Source organism: Trichoplusia ni, chromosome 17 (assembly GCF_003590095.1).
Source record: "Trichoplusia ni isolate ovarian cell line Hi5 chromosome 17, tn1, whole genome shotgun sequence".
Lineage (NCBI taxonomy): Eukaryota > Metazoa > Arthropoda > Insecta > Lepidoptera > Noctuidae > Trichoplusia > Trichoplusia ni.
The window spans coordinates 4,775,001-4,788,558 of record NC_039494.1 but is presented as its reverse complement, the minus strand read 5'-3'; the positions used below and the strand labels follow the sequence as shown (position 1 = coordinate 4,788,558).

The 13,558-nt window shown below is 34.2% G+C and overlaps 1 protein-coding gene across 4 annotated transcripts in view; it reads left to right on the top strand.

The window, feature by feature from the left end:
* LOC113502386 (four and a half LIM domains protein 2) overlaps positions 1-13,558 on the top strand; it is a 161,482-nt gene that overhangs the window by 74,524 nt on the left and 73,400 nt on the right. The window lies entirely within an intron of this gene.

Sequence of the window (13,558 nt, the reverse complement as noted above, 5' to 3'; positions counted from 1 at the left end):
ATTAAAAAAATATTTACTCAATTAGAACTTTCACATCTAGCGATAAAAATAATTATCTCGCTTACTTAAATAATAACATTGATATCTTTCGAGTTATGAACCGCATCTGGAAACAGACATTATTAATAAACGTTTTCTTCTTATCGACAAAGTAAGAAGATATTTCTCCTTACACCACACTCGAAGGTTATGCTAAAACAACACCAACTGCGCAACAGCGTCATTACCAGAATAATACCAACACAACACAATATATTTTCCTTAAACGTGACCAAGAACAAAGTCCCTATAAACACCCGGAGTCCTTTCGTTCTAAAGTAAACACCGCTGTTTAGTTTCCCTCACTAATTGGCGGCAAAGCAAATTGTTCTCAGAACTAATTCATTTGTTTAACAAATACGGTAATAACAAGCTCCTTTATTCCTATGGTGTTGAACGCCAAGATATTCCTGAAAATAGAATAAATTGATTCACGAAGTATCAAAGGATTGGTTTTTCAACGTTGCGTAATAATTGATCTTTTTGGGGTTGAACGGCGGCCATCTTAACGAGATACGTAATTCCAAATTTGAATCTGAGAACTCCGTAGAGACATTTTGCTCATCGAGTCATCTGTCAACTGCTCTTCATTTTTCTTAATCTATATCTAGGTTATGTGAAGGTTAGAATAAGAAGTTTCTATATGTCGCATACCGACAATGAGATACATAAAAAATGCAATTCAAAAACCTGAGAAAAGAGATAAAAACCGCTGGCTATTCACTACACTCTGTTTTAGATTAACGGTTGTAGTAGCTATGCGTGTATTGTGCAACGTGCTATCTATCGATCGGCATAACTGTTAAGATTTCGCGTTGCACGATAATTAACGGCACGGGAATTAGTGCTAACTTTTTAAATCGCATGGCGTAGACAAGGCTACGTTTTTTAAACGGAATATAAGTAGCTGGCTGGTTACATTATAAGTATTGGCTGGAATAGGAGGACATTTGCATATTAAGTAAAAAAGGTTCGATTTGAAACGGTATTCTATCAAACTATGCTGGTACGTAAATTTACTTACTAATTACCCATATATTATGCTATTTATTTGGTTTTTTTTTCGGTCTTGCGTTGCTTGCTACTGGTATAATAATCTATGAAGACGTTATCTGACAAATCCTTTATCATTTTAACGCAAAATTAATTCTACGTAAACTACATTCATGTATGTTTACTTACTTTCTCTTAATAATTGGCGTCAAAATGAACTCATAAGGTGTGAACTGGTAATAGCTAGGCCGGCTTACAAAAAATATTTAATTACGACTTGACGAATAAAATTTACTAAGACACAGCAGTTTTTAACAATATTGTTTTGTAATAATAATAAGAAAACGTGTTAGAATAAAAATTGTTGAAAATCTTGATAGATAAGCAGTGTATTGAAAATCATCCGAGTTTTTAGTTTGCAACTTTTTCCTAATTTCCATGAGGAAGAAGCACTTCTGTGATAGCCTAGAATTTTTTGAGAATTTCCCGGTATAAATAACTGAAAAAGACTGACTTCTGTCTTCTGACTTCTGTTCAGCAAACGCCCAAGACTAACGACTCATAAACGTGTTAGCAGACGAGCATCTTTAAACAACATTCATTATAAGATCTAAGATAATAATGTTGTGTCATTCTGCGACGACTAGTTATTCATATTTATTGTTACTGTATCTACTATGAACTAATCCAACACGCAATCTTTTTGTTTAAGAAACAAACAAAGCTAATGTTTATCAATATTTGTTATACTTTCGTTGAAAATTATTCTATACGTCTATTCTTAACCGTTTTATACTGTATTGTTTAGGTTATCAGAAAAAACAGTTGACTGTGCAGCTGTGGAGTCTGAATCTGAAATATCATGAGCATTCCATTTTTAGAGATCCGTGCAAAAGGGTTGAAAACGGAATCGTGTTATTGGGGTCCGTAGTCTGTTCGCCCGTCGATCAACAGACTATCTTAAAAACTGTAATAGTCAGGCAGTTGTTTTTTTTTTATGCATACGTACGTACGTACATAAATTATAATTACATCAAGCTCAAATAGAACAGTCATAAATTGGATGGGTAACTCATTTTCTCTACAAATTTAATTTCGCAAATCTTACTTGCACTTGACCGGTTTTTTTAAATAATTTAATTCCTTCAGTGTATTGCAGATAAGATATGAAACGTTAAATGTAAGCACTAAAAATGTCTAGACTCTAGTAGAAATACTGTCTAGGTATCCTGCTACCACCGTATAATGTTAGACTAGAGATTTGTGCAAGAGAGACACCGCTTGTCTCTTGTGTCCTGCTTCCACACGTCTCTAGTCTAATTGGTAGGGATCTAGCAATTATGGACTCCGAACTTTCGGAGAGTCAATACTCATTACGACGTTCAAATATAGATGCACAAACTATTTGAAAAGTAATTTCATTTTTTAAATTCCGAGGAGGTTAATGAGAAAAATAAATGATCAATCAAAAAAACAATATACATTATATTAAAATACGGGACATTGTTTTTGAATTTCGATCAATAACAGTGACGCACCGGTCGCGGTAGTCATCGAGAAAGAAATTTACTCATGTGTAAAATAATTATTAATTTGGTATATACATAATATTCTTAAGAATCCTATATACTTTATACCTCATATAACACCATACTCCTTACAGTTTTTAACAGACAAAAGAATGCTTGCTGGAGATTTGCAAACATAAAGTAGTTGCTAAACACAAGTATTTGCATGCTGTAAGTTACACTATTCTGACTATTCCATGTACTTTCACTATTTTATTGACAGCACAATAGTTGCTAAACATTACCAATTAACATAACCTCATTTGTATTTAGAAAAGGATTTTTTTAGACGCATTTTAGTACTTTGACAATTTTTTTTATAAATCACCTGCATGTTACTAGCGTCACGAATTACAGTACTAGTAGTTAGTAGTTATTTATAAATTATACTGATCGAAAGGCAAAAAAAAATGAAACGATTTAAAAATATACATATTTTTAAATTGACTGATTTTCCCGACCAGAATTTTTAACAAAAAAATAACTTATGGATAACCTACTTGGAACGCATACGTTCAAACATTTAGCATAATTGGGCTCTTCGCATATTGACAGTTTGAAAACAAGACACCCGTCAATCCTGACTACTTTTACCCGTCAAAAAGTTTTACCTGGCGTATAATTAAGTAAACAACTCTTAACGAACACGTAAATTACCGGTATGTAACATCGCATGCAAATATGCACGCTATTGTTTTCGCTGGAACGCTTAATTTCACTTGGCACGCAAGTGATCCATTTCAAAGAGATGACACGGTATCACCTGAATGCTAATCAGCTGTTTTCTTTATGTCTGTCTCTTTTTCACTACTGCCAATATTATAAGAAAAACATTGCTTTTCTTCTGACGTATACTTTTGAAAGGAAGAACTCTTCTCCTTGTATTTACTTTATTAGCTGTTGTTACCATGGCAACATATTTGTTGTGCTACTTAAATCATCTTTGTATGCCGTATGAGCAGACTCACTGTGTCTACGAGTCGTCTATTATTACCAAAAAAAAAATGTACCTTTCAATTTATTTTTAAACCCAGAATATTACTAATAAGATATTATACTTTATTTATCAAGAGGATATTAAGAAAATAATGATTCATAAAATTCAGTTATCTTTATATAGGATCGATCTTCATAAAATTAGTATGGAATCTACCTAAATAATTGATCATTTAATGGCTTTTGTCTGTTTTATTAAATCTATTTTATCCAATGACATTTAAATGCTATAATTTTCATTATTTAAGCATCTATTCCCAAAAACTATAAGTATATGGCAACTTTTGATACTTTTTTTACACTTTTCCGATTTTTTATGTAGTTTTCCTTAATATTATCGTAAGACTCACTCTTTTCTAGCATTCCGATTTGAGTACTAACAAAAATAAGTAAAGCTCGTCGAAAAAAGATGAGAGATAAAAAAAGCAAAGTGTAAATTATATTCTTTTTTTATCACACGTCAATGGAACAACTCAATCGAATCTGTTTTAAATAGCTGTCAGTTGAGTGACGGTTGCAATTACACGGTATTAACATTATCTGTCGGCGAAAGACATTGTTATAAGTAAATTAAATAGTGTTTACATTAAACGAGATGCAAGACTACTGGAAACAGCTTTGATGAGGTGATTTGATGATACTTATATAATTCCATAGTTATGTTGTAGCATTCAAACTTCTTCATAAATGACGTGACGGATTTATATTTAGTTCCAAGGATGGTCCGAGCTTTAGTAAAAAATAGGTGTGAAATAAGGATCTCTTTAGTTCTTGATATATTGATAGCTAAAAGAGTATTTGTATTATAAATATATACGTTTCATAACAAGAAGGAGAGCTTTTACCAATACCTTTAGTTAAAATACATTATTCGCCTAAAATTATACTCAGATTCAGCTCAGAATTTTAGCACTAGAATTTAATACGTACATGTTAGGGATTTCTAATTATAATATCTACTTAGTTGATACTGCCACAGACAAGGTTAACTCTATAAAAATATCATTCTGACATTTCGTGACACAGGATGTCACAAATCAGAGTGTACACGAACCATAAACACTCCGAATTAATTGAATAAAAACGTATTCAGTTTTCATTAATTCTAATGAAATATCACGAGCATCACGGCTGTCTTCACACAGTGGCCCAAGGTTGGCCACTCCCATACACTTTATGTTATTTTTTACGTGCTTTTTATTTACTCCACTCCATTAACTGTCATTTTAGTATGAGACGTAAATTCAAATTATTCTGTGATGATACACTTTTATAGCTTCATTTATGGTCTATTCTTATTTGCTTCCTACCTTTTGCAATTCCGCCATTTACTATTTTTTGCTTGTACGTCATGTTTACGTTCCTAGTCTATTGACAGTAAATTACACATATATCTATCATCATTTTTGGGGTTCAACTCCCAAGGGGTAAAATCGGAACCCCTTTAATGAGGCTGTATCGTCCGAGCGTTCGTCGGACGCTAGACTAGACAGCTGAAAACCAATAATCTGCTGGATACAGGCCTCTTCCCGTATAGAAAATTCGCGATTTCAGATCCCAATATTATTTTTAAACCCACGTATTATTTGTCAAGCAACTGATATTTTGTTGTCCTATAGACTGGCTCGTACTTTTCCTGTTTTTTATTGAATGATGAACTGTCAATCACGATTCGCTTTCGTTAGATATTCAATACACGACATTAGTACAGTATTCGCTGCCAAGTTTTCTAATGCTATACCTAATTATAACGCAATAAAATAAATAGTTTAACAATATAACAAAAAATACGTGTATTGTCTGTATTTAATATTTCTAAAGCCATTTATTGCTCTCTCTCTATTAATAATTTTAAGATAAAAAAAAACTTTTCTAGAAGATATTGTCCATTATACATGTAAAGCACAACATCGGTCTGCTATTCTACGCATTAAAAATGCTTTGCTTAATCTGCATTTGAACATAATTCCTTGGTTCGAAGTACTAGGCAAGCATAAGCGTTCAGGTCTGGTCAGTTACATACTAGTATTCAAATGTTTTTCAATCAGCCAATGCTTATCTCTCTTCTCACGTGAGCACATTTGTATAAGGGCAAAGGTCACTAAAAGCTCCAAGAAAGCACTCGCAAGCTCCATGCTCAATAGATAACCTAACCACTCGCGCCATTTTATTATCTCAGATTTTTACGCGCCACCTTGAACATACCTCCACAGATAATAAACAGTGATGAGGAAGTAAGGAGTTTACATTTCAATGATAAATCATCCGAACTCAAGGCACCAAAGAAATATTGGTGGAATAAAACGCTAGGGTGATTGGTGACCCAGTTTTTTTTGTTTTCCCAGCAATTCAAGATTGAAAGTGTTTATTTATTGTGTTAAAATATATTGCGAGTAGAAGGACTATCGCGAAAGATAACATATGGAGGCTATTAAGCGCATGCGGCGAAAATGTGCGTACTTAAAGCACTGAGCTGTGTATTTTTCTTTTTAATAAAACTGAATCTAAACATTTTGGATCTGTTCGGTTTCTTGCGTTCTGTGTTTAAATTATGGTCATTATAATAAACAAATACTTTATAATAATTTGCCGCTTATTATAAAATTTTACGGAGTTAATTTCTATATGCATTTGACACTGTTTTGGTCAAGTTGAAAGAGTTGCGATCGGTGAAAAAAAAATATAATAGGAAATATACTAAAACGGAATTTGTTCATAACGAATTAATACGAAAGTAGTGTATTTTTGCAAGGATTTTATTATTTTCCTTTACAAAAGGGGTCGCCAATCATTTTGCTATTTTTATTTTTTTTATCAAGACATAAATAATATCTTGAGAGAATCTGCGCGTAGATCTTGTTAAAAATATATTGAGTCGTCGCGGCGCCTACGTCCGTGCCTCATAAAAATCTATGGCAAATTTAATGTTTGTTTCTGTTTGATTCCCGAATATTTTAAACGATATTTTACGTCTTTGATCACGACGGTATGAATAATTAGATTTATGATTTAATTGGTCTGTACATTTCTAGCGATGCTCGATCAATTTCCGACAAATTATTTCAAAACATAATACAACTTTTTTAATTTTTTTCTTTTTAATTGGCGTTGCTGTCTGTTAGCTGGCAACGTTGTGGTATTGAACACGATGTAGCTAATTTCATTCATTCATGATTAAGTTAATGGCTACTTACAAACGCGATAAGCGCTAAAAACATCGTAAATATGGATGAAACACACTGATTACTGATAATAAGCGTAAGTGATGTCCATCTAATTACATGTAGATAACAATATCTCTTTAGTCTAGTATAATTTTATTATACCAAAGAATGTATGTTGCCAGCTTCCTACTTATATACTTATTTTTTAAAAACAACTATGAGATCGTTGACCCGCAATAAATATGACATTCGCAGTTGATAATTCAACTTTTTTTTAGTACCTGAATCATATGTTTTAGGCAGACTAAAAAAAAAACAAATTTATTTTGACATATATCATGCGTCTATTATAGAAAACTTGGCGTACAAAAATGCTTGTTATCAAGTTATTTTTTTTTTGAATAGCTGGCCGATTGTAAAAAGTCTCAGGAGAAAAAATACAGTTGTATCATATACCTGTGGAACATCACCTTCTAAATTTGAATCATCGCTCAACGTTCCGAATTTAATTAAAATATGAACTTATTACGTTCCTCCATAAAGATCTAATCTAAAAAGTAATTATTTAAAAGTTCAGTTACATCCTCTCATCTTGACTGCGCATTACGTTATATTAACATTAAGTTATGATTATTTTGTTTATGCAATAAGATTTAAGTCGAGGTTTACGAGGCTAACTAACTGCTCGTATTTGGCTACTTTCATATTTGTAAAAAACACATACTAGTCAGTGTTAAAATTCTCTTGTCTAGTTCTTTCATTTATAAATTTCAAGATTAACGGATTTTGATAATAATTTGTATTTTCGTTGTACAGCGGACCACACGTGAGTGGCAAGACTGATATCTTTAGCAGCGCTTTTATGAGAATATTAAGTTTATTATAGTAAATCTCTGACAAGTCTTTTTCGTTGGTTTGCCGACAAACGATCTTGAATTGAATTTATTTCATTCAGACTTTCTGTGTCAAACTTGTTACACATTTCTTTTTTTATCGTATGAAAGAATTTTATATGAAATTTCTAATATGAGGTTGTTGAACTTTCTATTAAAATTTTAGTCTGTAGTTCAATTTATGCTTACTAGTATTTTTCCTATCATAGGCCCAACTAAGACAATAAATTAACTTTATTATTCACTAAGCAGAAAGCTCTGCAAACCCCCGACACGACTCAAACCTTCGACGCTTTAGATTTTTATTAGGGTTCTGCATTCAAACGATTAAAACGATATGATATTACATAGTCCCAGCAGGCAACAGCAATGGGTGGTACGCATAAATTTGATGAATTTTAAGTGTAATACAGCCCATTTGTAGAGATCCCCCAATGTTGCAAGTGCGAATTCCATTTGACCGGATATTTTTAAACATTTTTAAACTTTGTTGCCAATGAACCTGTCACAGCATTTAACGCTTCACTTTTGACGTACTGTTAAAAGTCGCCATTGCTACTATATCGGATGGAACGCAAGGCTTCTTGTCTATGCACAGTGACATCTCTAAACCTAGTTCTAAATGAAATTACACTACAGCACGTGTCATGAACTAGTTCAGGAGAAACCTTACATGAAACATGTTTTTCTTTAAGTCTTAACCCGCCTTACAATTTCACATAAAACCTACTTTGTAATAATCCTTTTTCAATGTTGACAACGTCCATATATTATCTGTTGTATCACTTGTAGCTCTGGCTGTTTAAATATAGAACGCGTTTTTTTATGCATAGTTATGATTATTACTTAATAGGCAGTAAGGTAGCTAGCGGTAGTCTACAAACGCTTATCCGGTTAAATAAAATGAGAAACATTCCGTTGATTTAGTCAGTAAGAGTCCGGCAGACCCATTCGCATTCTCCAGGGCGAAGAAAATCCGTGCGGATTTAGTTTACATCAATCATCAATTAGTATTGGAACAAAAAAAGAAAAGGGTCTAATTTTAATTAATGAAGTTTGTTAACACTTCTTATCATATACTAACAGTTCCTTGGACAGACTTGTTTCGATCGGACGCAGAGATAATAAGATTTCTTAACGTCATAGTCGTTATACGCGAGTATATGTCCAACGCATTGCCCTACATACAGTTGCCTTAAACGGCTATCGATTAGACTGCCATTAACTCCACTCATTTCCATCTAGATTGTAAGTACGAGCTACAAAAACTCGTAATAATGTGATAATATTCTCACGCGGAACGTGAGTTACGATCGCGAGTACTTCAGTGTTAATGGAGTCATTATGACAGAGGGAAACATACAGATTCGCTGAAGAAATATAATATTTTTTTTGGAATGTTAGTTGAAGAATCTAATAGCATATGACTTCAAATAGCAAGGTTTAGCAGCGCGTTGTAAAAGCGTCATTGATACCTATGTCATGATTTTAAGTGTTGCCGATAACGAGAAATCGTTCAAATTGATGTAAATGACATTTGGATAAAGTGTAACGTAGTGTCATTTTCACACAACTGAGCGATTCCGTCAGCATTCACACTTGTGAAAATGTAATTTATATCGGAAGCCGTCTACAGTGCAGCCCTAAAAAAACCATCTGTCATAAATTCCGGACATACCAACGTCCAAAGTTATTAATATAAGCAGAGTTAGCCTACCGTATTATCTTTATCAAGTGATGAATGATAACGCTTACCATTCGATACGAAAATGAGGTTAATAATCACTAAAAATACTGCGCTAAACGTTGAGTGGGAAGCTTTATATTTTCGTGAAAAAAAAAACAGGATACGAAGAGACAACTGTTGATGTTACCATTCATTCGCCTCTATTTCATATGAAACAATTATCTCGTTTTAAATGAAATGTATTTCATATTTCACATATAATATTGAAGAGGAATATTGTATGTATTTCAAACTTGTTTGTATGTTTGTTTTCAGTTGGTGTAGAGTAGAGAAAAATAGAGTTATAAAGTGAAAGTTATTGTTCGACCATTAGCGTAAACCAAAATACAATAAGGTATACCTAACTATAATGTAGTCAAATCTATCTATATATCTATATCTATATCTATATATCTATATACTTATAATAAATCTGTAGAGAGGTCAATTCTGTACATAAAATATATTTAAAAAATAACTATCAAGGGGTGGTTAGGGATCGCTACTGATGCCAAAAATGCAATCAGTAAAATTTTTGTCTGTCTGTCTGTCTGTCTGTCTGTCTGTCTGTCTGTCTGTCTGTATATTCGTTATAGAAACAAAAACTACTCGACGGATTTTAACGAAATTTGGCACAATTATTCTTCATACTCTTGGGCAGGTTATAGTATACTTTTCATTACGCTACGACCAATAGGAGCAGAGCAGTGAAGGGAAATATTGGGAAAACGGGGTAAGTTACTCCATTTTTTAAGCTTCCGTCACGTGTGCAGGCTTATAGGTTAAAGCTACATAGAAATCATGTATGACGGAAATATTCTCCCTAAATTATATAAAAAATATTCCTCGACAGCATATGTCTAACTTTTATGGTTGACTCACAATAACACGTGAAACTCCCGATAGCTTAGCAATTCGGAGATTTCTGATTGTATTTGTCTACTCTAACGTTTACAACACTATCACTCATCCCCAATTAAAAAAGTTAACATTATTACCTATTCAATAAAAAAAGAATCATGTAAATCGGTGTAGAAACACCAAAGTTATACATGAAATAATAAGAAATCGCGCGTGAATACAGAGTCATGCTATAAGGATTATTTTTGTGTATCGGTTGCCGCGCTCGACGCGCGTCGTGGCGGGAGGTATAAAAAGGTCCGCGCTCGAGCGTCATACAATATTTGGCTGTTGATGCGAATAGACGTTCAGACTGTTCGACCTGATTGACAATCAATAATTGTTATTTGCAAACCGTGCTTATCAGCACGACTTTTAGTCTTTGAATAGTTTATTTTTAGAATTGTTTTGTTGTTAGTTTATATAATAGGTATTAGATTAATAGTATTAGTAGTAGGTACACCTATTAGTTATTTTGGTAGTGTTTAATTGTATTAATAGTTTATTTTCGTAATTGGTAGTGTTTAATTATATTAATAGTTTATTTTCGTAATTTTTATATTATTTATTTTGGTAGTGTTTAATTGTATTAATAGTTTATTTTCGTAATTTGGTAGTGTTTAATTAAATTAATAGTTTATTTTCGTAATTGGTAGTGTTTCATTAAATTAATAGTTTATTTTCGTAATTGGTAGTGTTTAATTATATTAATAGTTTATTTTCGTTATTATTATATTAGTTATTTTGGTAGTGTTTAATTGTATTAATAGTTTATTTTCGTAATTGGTAGTGTTTTATTATATTAATAGTTTATTTTCGTAATTATTACATAATAACTATATATAATTGTAAGTGTAAGGTAGCTTCAGTTACCGTCGATTAAAAATACACAATGCCACCTAAAAAACGACCATCTTTATCTCGAAATTCGAGAGATGCTAAAAGGATGAGAAATGCGCGTTCTCAAGAATCGGCAGAGGAAAGAGCACATCGATTAAACTCTATGAGAGTTAGTGCCTCAACCTCTCGAGCCAATGAAAGCTCTCCAGAGAGAGAGATGCGATTAGCAGCTGACAGAGCGAGACGAGCTACATCACGGGCGTCTCAAAGCTCTTCTCAACGAGAGCTGAGGCTTACCGTTGACCGAGAACAACATGTGTTATCCCGAGATGCTGAAACTGCGTCACAACGAGAATTGCGTCTCACTGCTGACCGCGAACGGCATACATTGTCTCGCGAGTCAGAAACCTACACTGAGAGGGAATTGCGTCTCACAGCTGACCGCGAACGTCATATATTGTCTCGCGAGTCAGAAACCTTCACTGACAGAGAATTGCGTCTCACAGCTGACCGCGAACGTCATATATTGTCTCGCGAGTCAGAAACCTACACTGAGAGGGAATTGCGTCTCACTGCTGACCGCGAACGTCATATATTGTCTCGCGAGTCAGAAACCTTCACTGACAGAGAATTGCGTCTCACAGCTGACCGCGAACGTCATATATTGTCTCGCGAGTCAGAAACCTACACTGAGAGGGAATTGCGTCTCACAGCTGACCGCGAACGTCATATATTGTCTCGCGAGTCAGAAACCTACACTGAGAGGGAATTGCGTCTCACAGCTGACCGTGAACGTCATATATTGTCTCGCGAATCAGAAACCTACACTGAGAGGGAATTGCGTGTCACAGCTGACCGCGAACGTCATATATTGTCTCGCGAGTCAGAAACCTACACTGAGAGGGAATTGCGTCTCACAGCTGACCGCGAACGTCATATTTTATCTCGAGAATCTGAAACTTTAACTCAATATGAAGACCGTTTGACAAATGATAGGGTGCACCATAATGTTATTCGATCTCTCGAAGACGCACATGAGCATGAACAACGACTAGAGTCGGTACGCGAATATTATAATTGTTTGAGACAAGAACGATCAGTAAGTTTGTCTAATGAAAGATTAAGAATCGAAAATATTCGGTCTCTTGAAACGGACCAACAGCGAGAGGCCCGTCTTACTGCAGACAGATTTCGACATAGTCTTAATAACTTAGATGTACACATAGAAGATCAATCTAGAAATTCGGTGGCTTGGTCCGACAAATATAAAAGTGGGTTTGCTTATAACCTCACAATTGATTATGGATCATCTTCTGTAATAGGCGATATGAACGTGGTATGTCGTTTTTGTAATGCTTCAAAGTGGAGTAAGGAGTCAGCTGGTTTCTGTTGTTCTACAGGTAAAATAAATTTGCCTTCATTCGAAGACCCACCAGAACCTTTGAAATCACTACTTTTAGGGGAACATATACAATCTAAACAGTTTTTAGATAATATTCGCACTTATAATAGTGCATTTCAAATGACATCCTTTGGCGCTCAACAAATCTCAGAAGGTCATTTCATGCCTACTTTTAAGATACAAGGTCAGGTTTACCATTTGATAGGATCCCTTTTGCCTGAAAACCAACCTAAGTTTCTTCAAATATATTTTGTATCCGACTACAACGAACAGTCGAATATAAGAAATCAATATTTCCCGAATTTAAATACTGAACTCATATCACAACTTCAGAACATGTTGCATCAGGTTAATTCGTATGTATGCAGTTTTAAATCGGCATTAGAAGCTCTTCCTCGAGATGATGATAACAATTATAAAATTGTTATAAATGCCGATAGGCGTCCAACTCAGGAACACCCTGGGCGTTATAATGCTCCATCCACGAATGAAGTTGCTGTGGTATTGGTCGACCAGGAATGTGATAGGCGTGATATCGTTATCCGTTCCAGAGATAATCGTTTGCAACGTATTTATGAAACCCACAGGGCTTACGACAGTTTGCAATATCCTTTGATATACTGTCGAGGGGAAGATGGTTATAATTTTGCTTTATACCAAACTGATCCGCGTACAGGCGCACCTAATTATAATAAAAAGATTTCATGCCTTCAATTTTACTGTTACCACTTGCAAGTAAGACGGAATAGGTTTGTATACTTTCAACGTTTTCGTGGCTTATTCAATCAGTTTATTGTAGACATGTACGCAAAAATTGAAACCGAAAGATTAGTTTATATACGATCTAATCAAAGGCAGCTGCGCGTTGAAGAATACGTGCACCTTCGCGACGCCATGCAGCAAGATAACGATACGGTGAATATGGGTCGTTTAGTTATTTTGCCCTCTTCTTTTACTGGTGGTCCACGATACATGCACGAACGTACTCAAGATGCTTTTTGTTACGTAAGAAAATATGGACGTCCCGACTTATTTAT